We start from the raw sequence: 15,574 nt of genomic DNA on the forward strand, positions 1-15,574 counted from the left end.
CTACTAACATAAAATGTGACCAGATGTTGGAAAATCAGCCTTAAGATAGGAAACTTACTTAAAGATAATTCAAATATTTGTCACCATGCAAACAGCTTTTCAGAGATTGAAATTGTTAGACTGGCGAGTGTATATTGTCAGTTATTATTATAATGTTTGTATGTAATTCCTTAAGTAAATCATGTAGATTTTTGGTTTAGACAAAGGGCTCAGGCTGTATATAGTCCATAACTATAACTATTGTGTAGCTAGCTAGCCCTGTCATGTTGAAAACAGTACCATTTCCATTAATATATAACACGTGGCCAGCTGAAGTTGATGTCATGGATATCATCAATCACAGCCACTTGTGCTGACTTGGTGTACAACTACATAATAACTACATAATGACTATTATGTCAAAGCTACTATATACTTTACTGAATCATAGCTATAGGCATCCATACAATATGGCTGCAGTTTCCCCTGTTAAGATTATGAATTACTAAGTAACTAAGACTGTTGATTAGTGTTGAAGTATAACAATTGACTCTTGATAGATCAATGCAATTGCATTACTTATCAGTGCTAAGGAAGATAGTGTTTGCAGCTAGTTCTGGCTGTAGATTTTCATATTAACACAAAGTTGTGTGGATGTCAGCATCAGCTATATGACATTGCTGCGACTTAGTTATATACTTCACTTTTACAGGGGTATATATAATAAATGAGATGATGATTTTTGAACAGAATAAGCTGTTGATCTGTAATCAACAACTGCCTTTTGAACTTCAGAGGATATACAGTAGCTATGTGGATCACTCTTGTCAATAGCATTTTTTAAAGTTTGCACAAATCTGTCAGCTTCACTGTTCAATTTGGGACTAGTTGGCTACTCTATAAGGAGTAGTTAGTTTTAGTGTGCTATTTAAATTACATGAACTTCTGAAGCAAATTAATGCCAAACAGTGGACCATGATCATCATTGATCAAGTTAATGCTCATGAGATGTTTAATAGTTGCTTTAGCTGTTGTAAATTTTAACTAGCTTACTGTGAATTTCACTGCCAAGACTAGTGAGTCTCTATGTATAGTTCATAGAGTCTTTGCCATGGACATGGTAGTCCCATATTGGTGTAATGATATTTTGTACACTATCAATCAATCAAACCACCTCACTAGTGAAGTGCCTTAGTGTGTACTAAGTGCCTCTAAAATAACTATTGTTAACTGGTGTTTAAGAATTTGTAGCTGTTCAAACAGCTTTCTGCAAAGGCCAAATTGGCAAATATCAACAAGACTAAAAGGCAATTATTTGTTGCTTCAAAAAATACAACAACCTACTATTGCAAATTAGCCTGTTTGTGCTCCTCCCCTTACTAGCTCCTGTTCTGCCCCCGAACAGAAACCGCTTTATAAAAACATCTGTCCAGGTCCCAAATCAGCAGTACTAGTAGTTTATACACCCCTTAACTAAGGACACCTGATGCAATGAAATGAAGACTATAGAAGTTGTTCTCAAAGCGTGGGATAGGCAGTTTAAGCCAGGGAGCTGAAGCATGTCAGCTCCTGAAAAATTTATACAAACTTATACCTGATGTAACTATAGTGTGTAAAATAATAATTGGTGGTCCAGCCATGACAATCCAATATGACGTAACAATTTGGTAGAGAATGTAGTAATTCAATCAGATTCAATGATTCACTGTTCCAAATAATTATTATAGAAAACTCTTCTGATAGTAGGTTGCTGATGACCATGGTACCGTGGGTGGTAATAGCAAGTGTTTTAAGTAGAGATAAAGGGGTGGTAGTGTTGTGGCATGTCAATGAATATGGCTTTGTTAACATGACAATAAAACATAGTTAGTCTACTTTGTATTTTAGTGAAGGCCATTTTAGTACGGGTATTTTTCAGATACACTGTACTTGTCAAACGATAGTCCCCCAACCCATGTAGCAATTCTTCATTGAATCTTCTTTACTTTATAATTATCAGCAATCAAATATTGTAGGTAGGGACTCAAATTATTGCAGTATATTCTAGAGCAGCATCATGTAAAATGTTGGGCATTTTGTGCACTTTGTGACACAATTGTGAAACTTTCAACATAAATAGTACTTCTGATGACATTTAATTTTTGGATAGAGTGCCACTGCAGATTTTTGCCTTTGGCAACTTTTACAGCTGTTTTTGCATTGAAAATTGCCTGTGGCATTATTTTACACTGTTTCAAATTACTGTAACGGTGTCGTTCTATGAAACAATATGACTTTTGTTTGTTGTGAATAGCTTGCTCCACTGCAAAGTTATTATTACTTTTATTACTCTTAAAATTTGATGAATTTATTTGCTCTTGGGATGTAAAAACTGAATTGCCAATGAGCAGTAAAATTTATAGAATTTCATGGCTAATATGAATTATTATAACTAACTTTGGAATGAAATCACCTATTTACTTCAAATAAAAACCGGGTTGTTTCTTTCAGCAAGACCTTTAGCTAATTTGAAACCATGTTTTAGCAGTGTAACAATTTAATAATGCTTCAGGGAGATAAAGACAATAATGATGCATTTTCAATACATACAAAGGTTACCAAAGGCCAAATCTGCAATGGCAATTGGAGATATTCATTCATAAAGAAATGTAACAAGATATACAATTTATTTCATAATTGTATCACACATATATTATATGAAAAAACGTTTGCACTATGCCACTCTACTAAACTGGTCTTAAAACTACAAGGGTAAAGTAGGCAGTTTCTTTAACTTCCTTGGTGCATTTGTTTAAGGGATGTTTAATAAGATTTAGGACTTTGGTTGGCTTTATTCACTTTGAGTTGGATATGATGGGACCATCTCATGGAGCTGTGGAGCCTGACCATAGGCGGATCTGATGTGGGCCAAGGGGGGCTTGCCCCCCCCCCTCCCCAACCCTGGCTCTTCTCATGCCTCCCATGGACTTACAGGACTATATTGGCACCAGAAACAGGAATCCTGCATTCACACTGTATTCTGAAATACAGAAAGCCAACAGGCAAATAGAAGATGACATGTGCACTTTATACTTATAAACTGTACACTATGAAGAAAATGAGACAAATAAGTTTGAATTTTTGTGCAAAAGATTGAGATGCTCTAATAGAGCAGTCCAGGGCATAGCCAGGATATTCGAAGGGTGGTCCCACAGCAGTATTGAGCTACCAGAACCAGGGATGCATCCTCCAGCCATTGGGAGACTTTCAATATTAATTTTAAAGAATCAAAACTCAGCTACATTTTATGCAAAAAAGTACATTAATTATATAATGCATACAAATGCTCCTGGGATGAAGCTAGTACTATATAAAGCTACCTAGTGGAAACAGACAGCATAACACATAGAGACACATATAGTAATCTGTAAGTGATGGCTATCTCACTGGAACCATGAATCTACTGATACAAATGGAATGATTTACAATCAAAACATTATAACTATAAATATGCAAGGAATGGATTCATTTTGCATACATGTAACACAAGCAATAGTTGAAGTTCTATATTTTTAAATACTGCACACCAAAGCTATAGCAGTATAAGGTCATGCTCAGCTTTGTATTTAATGTTAGATTGCCTGAAACACTTCACTGATGAAGTTCCTAACATATGGATATTTACATGCATTTATACGTGACTGCTCTATTAGAGTATATACGTGACCGCTCTATCAGAGTATATCGATCGTTTTTAAGAGGCCTCATGTTACCTCTGTAAATCTTTCCCTGAGAAATGAATGCAAGCTGTGCTGTGCCATACACTATTACGTACTCATTTTTGTCCTGCCACACTAAATGGTGTGTTGGGGTCCTGCTGTAAACTCAGAAGTCTACATTTTACAGAAGGGTTCCTGAACCCCTTAGAACTACGACCCTGCAGTCACAATTCTAATGTTATTAACTGGCATGCAATTTTTGGAAATTATAACAACAGTACCTTATATTTAGTATGCTTCACCAAAACAGGGTTGTCTATTTACTATATGCTTTGCGAAGTATGCATTTTGTTAGCTAAACAACTATCAAACTTGCTCCCAAATTCTTCTAAGAGGTCCAATTTTAAACTTTTTCTCAGAAGATATCGCTCCAACTAGAGTCTCAGAAAGTGTATGCCCTTCATCCAGCAAACTATGCAAATGAATATAACTTGTGCACTAGAATTCCATGCATTCTTCTCTTTTATATAGCTACACTATAACTTCTTGCTCCCCCACCCCCCAGTAGTGTCTCCTAAACCCGTCTATGAGCCTGACACCTATAGGTAGTCATGTTGATCAGTGATATCGAATGGATGTTCATGAATGTAATAGACTGTAGGGGTGAAAGTAGGTGATCTGGTGTAAGTCATTCTGTCATTGTCACACATTTCTCTATGTTTAGCTGTTCAGCTTCACTTGCCAAATGTCTGCTCACTGCACTAATTGGTTTAGGTCCTGTTGTAAGATAAGCAGTAATGATATAGATACCAATATATCTTCGTTGATTTGTCTCTTTGCAGATAATTGTGTTCTCTACAGAGTAATTGAAGACCTTAGATAAGATGGTACTCTGTAGAGAACACAATCATATGCAAAGGGATGAATCAAAGAGGCGAATGGACGAAGATGTATTGGTATCTATACCATTGATATACAGTAGAAACATAAAAGTCCCAAGGACAGTGCCCTGACAGGACTTGCTTTTATCTTTCAACAGAACTCTTTGTGTTCTGGAGGTGAGTTGCATGGTTGTGGATGTTAAATTGTTTACCACCATAATGGGCGAGTTCATGTGACAGTTTATTGTTTGCAACTGTATCAAAATTCTAACAGCACTGAATCAACTTGATAATGAGAGTCCATTGCTTTTAAAATGTCATCGACAAGAAACATTTAATTTAGTTGGGTGTTATATTTAGGAAAACCACGTTTTTATCCATGTTGATTAGGAATAATGATATTGTGAAATGGTACATGATGGAATGAAACATGATGTGCTCCTAAACTTTACAGCAGACAACAGTTAGTGATATATATTGGTCGATAATTGGCAGGAGTATTTCCTTACTGGAATGATGTTGGAGGTAAGCCAGTCAGGTGGTAAGGTGCCCACTAAGTGAATATCACTTGTAATACGGGAGCTATACTTGTTTTGCACAGGTTTTGAGGATCCATGTGGGTATATCATCTGGGCCAGCATTGAGGTTTTTAAATAGGGTTTCAATTCCACTGGTCCGGAGTTAAATGTTATGTTGGACATGGAGGGATACTGGTTGGAAGGCATCACAGGAATGTTGTTATCTTCTCTGATGAACACTGAGAAAAAACTGTTCTCCCGAGTGCTTCCACTTTAGATGATGGTGTGGTTTTCAAACTGCTTCAAGTGGTACCACTGACTGGAATGTTTTATGATATCTATTTATATATATATATATATACCAGTGACCATAATCTCTTTATGATTATAGTGTATTTGTAAAGGAGTTAGCTATCAAACAAGTGTTGACAATGATTTTCATTTAGAGATTTATTGACAGCATTATGTGAAGTGTTGTACTGGATCCAGTCAGAAGGAATTGTGTACGTCTAGCTTTCAATTGTTTTATAATCTCTTTCGTTTCCTCATTTGAGATTTAATGTTTTTGTTCATCCATGGCAGGTATTTGTATGGGTTGATAGTTTTATGGGAACATGTAAATCAATTATGTGCAATAAAATGTTGTTAAGTTGTTCCCAATTATTTTCATCAGAGTATTGATAGGGATCTTGAGAAAGTCACCATGTAGAGAGATCAGCTAGAAGAAGTTACCTTGTAGGGAGTTCAGCTACAAAGAAACCATCATGTAGAGAGTTCAGCTGCAAACAAATCACCCTGTAGAGAGTTCAGCTATGAAAAGTTCACCCTGTAGAGAGTTCAGCTAGAAGAAGGCACCTTGTAGAGAGTTCAGTTACAAAGAAACCATCATGTAGAGAGTACAGCTGCAAACAAATCACTCAGTAGAAAGTTTAGCTACGAATAGATCAACCTGTAGAGAGTTCAGCTACAAACAAGTCATCCTGCAGATAGTTCAGCTACAAACAAGTAACCCTGTAGAGAGATCAGCTAGAAGAAGTTACCTTGTAGGGAGTTCAGCTACAAAGAAACCATCATGTAGAGAGTTCAGCTGCAAACAAATCACCCTGTAGAGAGTTCAGCTATGAAAAGTTCACCCTGTAGAGAGTTCAGCTAGAAGAAGGCACCTTGTAGAGAGTTCAGCTACAAAGAAACCATCATGTAGAGAGTACAGCTGCAAACAAATCACTCAGTAGAAAGTTTAGCTACGAATAGATCAACCTGTAGAGAGTTCAGCTACAAACAAGTCATCCTGTAGAGAGATCAGCTAGAAGGATCACCTTGTAGAGAGTTCAGCTACAAACAAATCACCCTGCAGATAGTTCAGCTACAAACAAGTCACCCTGTAGAGAGATCAGCTAAAAGAAGATATCTTGTAGAGAGTTCAGCTACAAAGAAACCACCATGTAGAGAGTTCAGCTGCAAACAAATCACCTGTAGATAGTTCAGCTAGAAACAAATCATCCTGTAGAGAGATCAGCTAGAAGAGGTCACCTTGTAGAGAGTTCAGCTACAAAGAAACCATCACGTAGAGAGTTCAGCTGCAAACAAATCACCCTGTAGAAAGTTCAGCTACATACAGATCACTTCAGCTAGGAACAAGTGAGAGTTTAGATACAAACAAATCACCCTGCAGATAGTTCAGCTACAACAAGTCACCCTGTAGAGAGATCAGCTAGAAGAAGTTACTTTGTAGAGAGTTCAACTACAAAGAAACCATCATGTAGAGAGTTCAGCTGCAAACAAATTTCCCTGTAGAGAGATCAGCTAGAAGAAGTTACCTTGTAGAGAGTTCAGCTACAAAGAAACCATCATGTACAGAGTTCAGCTGCAAACAAATTACCCTGTAGAGAGATCAGCTAGAAGAAGTTACCTTGTAGAGAGTTCAGCTACAAAGAAACCATCATGTACAGAGTTCAGCTGCAGTTAAATCACCCTTCAGCTATGAAACGTTCACCCTGTAGAGAGTTCAGCTAGAAGAAGTCACCTTGTAGAGAGATCAGCTACAAAGAAACTACCATGTGTAGAGAGTTCAGCTGCACCCTGTAGAGAATTCAGCTACAAACAAATCGCCCTGTAGAAAGATCAACTAGAAGAAGTTACCTTGTAGAGAGTTCAGCTACAAGAAACCATCATGTAGAGAGTTTAGCTGCAAACAAACCACCCTGTAGAGAATTCAGCTACAAACAAATCACCCTGTAGAGAGTTCAGCTAGAAACAAGTCATCCTGTAGAGAGATTAGCTAGAAGGATCAGAGTTCAGCTACAAACAAATCACCTTGCAGATAGTTCAGCTACAAACAAGTCATCCTGTAGAGAGATCACCTAGAAGGATCATGCTGTAGAGAGTTCAGCTACGAACAAATCACCCTGCAGATAGTTCAGCTACAAACAAGTCACCCTGTAGAGAGATCAGTTAGAAACCAGTGACCTGTAGAGAGTTCAGCTACAAAAACAAATCACCCTTTAGAGAGATGAGCCAGACAAAGTAACCCTGTAAAGAGATCAGATAGATACAAATCACCCTGTGGAGAGTTCAGCTACAAAGAAACCACCCTGTAGAGAGACTTCAGCTACTGTGTAAACAAGTTACCCTGTAGAGAGATCGGCTAGAAAAAGGAGAGATCAGCTAGAAACAAATCACCTATAGAGAGTTCATCTACAAGCAAATTACCCTGTAGAGAGTTCAGCTACATTTCAAGTCACCCAGTAGAGACATCAGCTGCACACAAGTTATCTGTAGGGAATAATTGACATGTAATAAATATAGTATTATATAATTTGTACATTTACTGATAAAATCAGAATTAGTTAAAGTATTTAAAATCTTCTTCATCTTTTTCTTCATCTTTTTCTTCTTCCTGTGGTAAAGAAAAAAAAGATAGGTTAAAAAAGACCCAAAGCTGGCCATAGGCTGGCCATAGGCTGGCCATAGGCTGGCTTTGGGGTATACAAATACAAAAAAGAAGTGAAATCTAATTCAAAACAACCAAGCTGCATGTAAAAAAAGAGTGCAGCCCTCAAAAAGGCTATGGTGAAAAAGATGTGAAATCCAAGGTGGCAGCCAAGAAATGGCTGTGATGGTAGGTTAATGGTAAAAATTTTAATAACGACAATTCAGGTGAATTTGGTGCCGCTTGGTCTTGGCACAAAATTCACCTGAATTGCCATTATTAAAATTTTTACCATTCACCCACCATCATAGCCATTTCTTGGCCACCACCTTGGATTTCACATCTTTTTTCACCATAGCCTTTTTGAGGTCCGCACTCTTTTTTTACAGCTTGGCTGTTTTGGATTAGATTAGTTATACCACGGGCACTTGTGCTTTGTCTGTATATATATGCACTTTCCCTCGGGCCTGCGGCCCTCGGGCGTATGCATATATATCAGGCAAAGCACTCATGCCCATGGCATAACTATTACATGCAGATTTCAGGATAGTCAACAACAACCCTCATCATTTATATTTTTGCTAAGTCATTAGTTATTCTGGTAGAAACTTACATAGTTTGCATAACTCCAGTGTGAGAACTAATTATCGAGCACAGTTCTAGACTTTTAATACAGGCTATAGTTGACTATGGCAAACACGTTGTATACAAAAAGTAACTGCTCTTCTGCTTAGGAGTTGTTACCAGTCAGTTTCCTAGAACCACCCCTGGTTACTGCTGCCTAAGGACACATTTTGTGTATATAATATATGCATCATTTTCATTCAAAGGGAAGCACCCAGTCCTCCCCTCCTCCTTCCCCAACACATTCAAATCTGAACCCCCTTCTAGAAAATTCTGGCTATGCCCCCCTGATGTGCTACTTACAAAAATTGATTTACATCATTGCCTCTACTAGTAGAGCAGCATAGCACAAAAATAATTAATTGGCATTTCGTGCACTTCGTGATTCAATTATGGAACTTTCCATACGAATAGTACTCCTTGTGATAACTATTTTGTGACAAAGAGCCATCACAGATTTGACCTCTGGTGACCTTTACAGCCATTTTTTCATTGCAAATTCATCATTTTTTGTCTTTATCTCCCTGAGACATTATTTTGCACTGTTAAAACATGGTTACGAATTAAAGGTCTTGCTGACAGAAACTACTTGACTTTTATTGAAGTCAATAGCTAGATGGTTTATCCCAAAGTTAAGAAAATTTATATTAGCCATGAAATTCTATGAAGTTACCCATTGGTAATTTATACCCCAAGGGCAACAAATTTTATGGCTACTTAAAGTAATCATGATTTTGTGGTGGAATGAGCTATTCACTTCAAACAAAAGTCGTATTGTTTCTTAGATTAACACCTTTAATTTGAAACCGTGTTTTAACAGTGTAAAATAATGCTTCAGGGAGATAAAGACAAAAAATAAATTTTCCAAATATGCAGTGGTGCTATATCAAAAATATAAATGTCACAAGGATTACTATTAATTTTATGTGAAAAGTTCATAATTGTGCATGAAAATGCGCACTATGCCACTCTACTATACTGACCTATATTAGGGTCCGCAATCCGAAAAATCAACTTTTACAAATCGAACCCCCTACCATTGTGGGATGTTCATTGTGGTATCCCATTGCTAGATCCACCATGAAACCGGAGGCACGATTGTTGTCTTCACAGAAATATCGATTTTAGTATTTCGTGAGATGCAAAAATTATTTTTAAAATTTCGTGCTCCACACAAAGAACAGGATAGAACTTGCTGCTTAGCTAGATATTATCTAGAGTTAATGTAGTTAAAAAGTACGCACAGTAATAAGCAAATGATTCACTGGGTTCCCGGCACAGGGTTGCTTTCTCCCAAAAAGCAGAAAACGAAACACAAATTTTCGAATTCAAACTGCCCTACCAGCCAAGACAAGAAAAGCCAACTCTTCCTCATAGTGATGTGATAAGGTTGGATGCATAGTTTGTCTATGCTGTTAGTCTGGAAAGGATCTGAGACTTCTCACCATCTGGGTGAAGAACGTCAAAATTTTCGTGCGCCATTTCAAGGGATTCTCTCAATGGTACCAAGTGCTTTCCAGTACTTCTTATGCCACACTGGTCACTTAATTTTGTTTAGAATGATGATAAATGATGGATCAAAACGTTTGGTAGTAGTAGTAGTTGGTGTTTCTGTAATTTCATATGATTCAGTATACCAGCAGCTCACCAGGAGCTCCACCCAGCTCGAATCAAAAATGAAAGATTTTGTGCTTTTTTCGGTTTGTTTTTGGATGTTTTGCAGCATAATGGTGATGTAGGGTGATCTAGTGAAGATTTGAATTTGCTGTGGAGCTTTAGAGGTGAAGTTAAATTTGGACGATTTTGCTGCCTCCCTTGATGCATAGCTTAGAACGAGGCGTGGAAGCCGTGGATGAAATAATAATTGACAACCGCTGCTACCAAACGTTCAGGGACATCTTTTGCCATAGTTTTAGTTTATAATTGATGATTGTTGTGGCTGCAGAAGCGCTGGAAATGGCTAGAAAGCGCGACACAATTCTTTGATGCTGCAGAAAATTTTGACACTCGTCACCCAGATGGTGAGAAGTCTCGGATCTTTTCCAAACTAACAGCATAGACAGACTATGCACCCAACCGTATCGAAATACTATGAGGAAGAGTTGGCTTCTCTTGCCCTGGGTGATAGGGCAATTTAAATTCGAAACTTCGTATCTCTTTGTCTGTTTTTTCAAAGAAAGCAACCCTGTCCCGCGCACCAGGCAAATAATTTACTTATTTCTGTGCGTACTTTTCAACTACAACAACTCTGGATACGATTTGGCTAAGTAGCAAGTTTCATCCGGTCCTTCAGTTGTGTGGAGCACGAAATTTTAAAAATAAATTTTGCATCTTGCGAGATACTGAAAACAATATTTCTGTGAAGACAACAATCGTGCCTCCGGTTTCATGGTGGATCAAGCAATAGGATACTACAATGAACATCCCACAATGGTAGGGGGGTTGATTTGTAGAAGTTGATTTTTCGGATTGCGGACCCTACCTATATAGATTTTAAAAAAATCATAAGTAAAATTTATATACAAAAAGAAAACAATTATATACCATTCAGCTGTACTGATTGACATGGGTCTATGTGGCCACTCATTATTTCACTGCATATCAAGACACACGGTATGTCGTGCGGCCCAAGAAGCCGGCGCGCCACACGTGAGTATATTAACAGGAAAAAAGTAAACGCGATTTTCACGCCTTTGTATCTCGGTGATCCCTTATCTGATTGGAACCAAAGTTGCTACAGACGTGCCGGCCAGCTAGGGGAGTCTACATTCCAACTTTGAAGGAATCCACTCCAGCCATTTCCGAGATACGAGCTGCCAAAGTTTCAATTATTTTTCTTCGTTTCTGTTCTTCTTTTTCTTCTTCGTGTTTTCGCACACTTGCAAAAATTGCTATAAAACGCAAACGTGCACTCCGATCGCCTTGAAATTTGGCACACAGAATGGAAGTCAAAAGGTGAATGCTAGTATCAAAGTTGGTGGAAATCTGATGAATGGTTCAGGAATTATTCGCGTAAAGCAAGATCGATTTGTTGTCACGCCTACAGGGTAAACCGCTTCATGGAATGAGTTGAAAATTGCTATGTAGATGGGGTAACCATCGTAAGAGTGCCTTTTGGTAATTTGAATAGAATCGAAATAAAGACCATGGAGATATGACACAAAACCCAACCTGTGTCACAATTACGCGATCGATTTTTATGAATAAAAAAGTATTAGTTTTCACGTCTACTAGGCAAACCGCTTAGAGCAATGAGCTGAAAATCGGTGTATAGCTGGAATAATCTTCATAGAAAGTTCTTGCAGTAGTACAGAAGAATCGGATTACAAACCACTGAGTTATGATTCGAAAGCCAACTCCGTGTAGCAAATGCGAGATCGAGATTCTCTAATAGAACAGTCACCCTAATAGAGCATTCAGTTAATTTATTTACTCCATTATAGAATTCTATTACATTGCAAGTTATTCTGTAGGGAGTTCAGCTGCAAACAGTGAATCTTATAGACAGTTCAGCAAGAAGCAAGTCACCCTATAGAGAGTTCAGCTGCAAATATATTGCAGTAGTGATTCAGAACATTACAAGTTTCACTGCAGAGAGTTCAGCTAAGTCATGAACCCTGTAGAGAGTTCGGCTACACTCTCTAGAGAATTCAGCTACAAACAAATCACTGTAGAGAGAATTCAGCAACAAAGAAACTACCCTTTAGAGAGTTCATCTATACAAACAAGATATCCTATAGAGATCAGCTACAAACAAGTAACCCTGTAGAGATTTCAGCTACAGACAAGTCACTTTATAGTTTATACAATGTTCAGCTACAAGTGAGTCACTCTGTAGAGAATTCAGCTACATACAAGTCACTCTGTAGAGAATTTTGCTACAAACAAGTCACCGTGTAGCGAGTTTAGCAACCAAAAAACCACCCTGTAAAGAGTTCAGCTATACAAACAAGTTACTCTGTAGAGAGATCAGCTAGAAACAAAAGAGAGCTCAGCTAGAAGAAGTCACCCTGTAGAGATCTCAGCTGCAAAGAAACCCTGTAGAGAGATCAACTACAAACAAATCACCCTGCAGAGCATTCAGCTATAAACAAATCACCCTGTAGAAAGTTCAGGTACAAGCAAATCACCCTATATAGAGTTCAGCTACAAAAGAATCACTCTGTAGAGAGTTCAGCTACAAAGAAACCATCCTAGATCCTGTAGAGAGTTCAGCTACAAACAAGTTACCCTACAGTGAGATCAGTTTGAAACAAGAGATTTCAGCTACAAACAAATCACCCTGTAGAGAGTTCAGCTATGAATAGATCACCCTGTAAAGAGTTCAGCTATACAAGTCACCCTGTAGAGAGATCAGCTAGAAGAAGTCACCATCTAGAGAGTTCAGCTAGAAGCAAGTCACCTTGTAGAGAGTTTAGCTCTAAAGAAACCATCCTGTAGAGAGTTCAGCTATAAACAGATCACCCTGCATAGAGTTCAGCTGCAAATAAATTACCCTGTAGAGAGTTCAGCTACAAACAAATCACCCTGTAGAGAGCTCAGCTAGATAAAAGTCACCCTACAGAGAGATCAGGTCACCCTTTAGAGAGATCAGCTAGAAGAAGTCACCTTGTAGAGTTCAGCTACAAAGAACCTACTCTGTACAGAGCAGGGGCGGTGGAGCAGGCCAAAAAGTGAGGGGGCCAGGCCAGCTGTAAGTTGAAGACTAAAAAAAAAAAAAGGTCACAACCTGCTGACAATAGCTGCTCTCCACCAATTACATCTCCTTATTTATAACTACACATACGTAGCTAAGGAATTTGCTACACTGCTTCTCTGAATACTGTGACTACTCTATTAGAATATCCTGATCCTGACTGTTCTATTAGAGTATCTCGATCTTTTGCAAACAGTGTCCCAAAAAGTGGGGGGGCCAAGGCCCCCCCCCCCGTCTCCACCGCCTATGGTACAGAGTTCAGCTAGAACAAGTTACCCTATAGAGAGATCAGCTAGAAACAAGTCACCCGTAGAGATTTCAGTTACAAACAGATCATCCTGTAGATAGTTCAGCTGGATACAAGTCACCTTGTAGAGAAATCAGCTAGAAACAAGTCACCTTGTAGAGAGTTCAGTGACAAAGAAACCATCCTGTAGAGCGTTCAGTTACAAAAAAAATCACCCTGTAGAGAGTTCAGCTACAAACAAATCAACCTGTAGAGAGATCAGCTAGAGGAAATCACCTTGTAGAGAGATCAGCAAGAAACAAGTCACCTTGTAGAGAGTTCAGTGACAAAGAAACCATCCTGTAGAGAGATCAGCTAGAAACAAATTACCATGTTGAAAGTTCAGCTACAAACAAATCACCCTGTAGAGAGATCAGCTACAAACAAATCACCTTGTAGTGAATTCAGCTACAAACAAATTACCCTGTAGAGAGATCAGCTACAAACAAAACACCTTGTAGAGACTTCAGCTACAAACAAATCAACCTGTAGAGGTTTCAGTTACAAACAAATCACCCACTGTAGAGAGATCAGCTACAACCAAATCACCCTGTAGAGAGATCAGCTACAAACAAATCACTGTGTAGAGAGTTCAGCTACAAAAGATTACCCTGTATAGAGAGATCAGCTAAAAACACATCACCCTGTAGAGAGTTCAGCTACAAACAAATTACCCTGTGGAGAAATCAGCTACAAACAAATCACCTTGTAGAGAGTTCACTTACAAACAAATCTACCTGTAGAGATATCAGTTACAAGCAAATCACCCGCTGTAGTGAGATCAGATCACCCTGTAGAGAGTTCAGCTACAAACAAATCACCCTGTAGAAAGTTCAGGTATAAAAAATCACCCTGTAGATAGTTTTGATACAAACAAATCACCCTGTAGAGTGTTCAGCAAGATAAAAGTCACACTGCAGAGAGATCAGGTCACTCTATAGAGAGGTCAGCTAGAAGAATTCACCTTGTAGAGAGTTCAGCTACAAATAACCCACTCTGTAGAGAGTTCAGCTAGAAACAAATTACCCTATAGAGAGATCAGCTAGAAACAAGTCATCCTGTAGAGAATTCAGCTACAAACAAATCACCCTGTAGAGAGTTCAGCTACAAGCAAATCACACTGTAGAGAGATCAGCAGAAACAAATCATCCTGTAGAGAGCTCAGCTACAAACAAATTACAATGTAAAGAGATCAGCTAGAAACAATTCACCCTCTAGAGAGAATCCTGTGTAGAGTTCAGCTACAAGAAAATCACCATGTAAAGAGCTCAGCTACATTTCAAGTCCCTTAGTAGAGAAATCAGTTGCGAACAAGTTATCCAGTAGGGAATAATAGACATATAACAAATATATGTATATAATTTGTATAATTACTGATAAAATCAAAAACAGTTGAAGTATTAAAAATCTGCTTGTCCTTTTATTCTTTCTGTGGTAAAGAAAAAGGATAGGTTAAAAAAGCCCCAAAGCCGGCCATAGGCCGGCTTTGGGGTATACAAATACAAAAAGAAGTGATATCTAATCAAAAACAGCCAAGCTGTAAAAAAAGGCGCAGCCCCTCAAAGGCCATGGTGAAAAAAGATGTGAAATCCAAAGTGGTGGCCAAGAAATGGCTGTGATGGTAGGTTAATGGTAAAAATTTTAATAACAACAATTCATGTGAATTTGTGTTTCGGCACCAAATTCACCTGAATTGTTGTTATTAAAATTTTTACCATTAACCCACCATCACAGCCATTTCTTGGCTGCCACCTTGGATTTCACATCTTTTCCGCCATGGCCTTTTAGGGACTGCACCTTTTTTTACAACTTGGCTGTTTTTGATTAGATACCCTTAACACCAACACTCTAAAAAATAAAGTGTGCTTTGCAATTGCACACAAAAGTGTGCCCCATGACACCAAAACAGCACACTTTGGTGTCACAGGGCACACTTTTTGTGTACAAAGCACACTTTATTTTT

This window comes from Dysidea avara, chromosome 7, assembly GCF_963678975.1.
Source record: "Dysidea avara chromosome 7, odDysAvar1.4, whole genome shotgun sequence".
NCBI lineage: Eukaryota > Metazoa > Porifera > Demospongiae > Dictyoceratida > Dysideidae > Dysidea > Dysidea avara.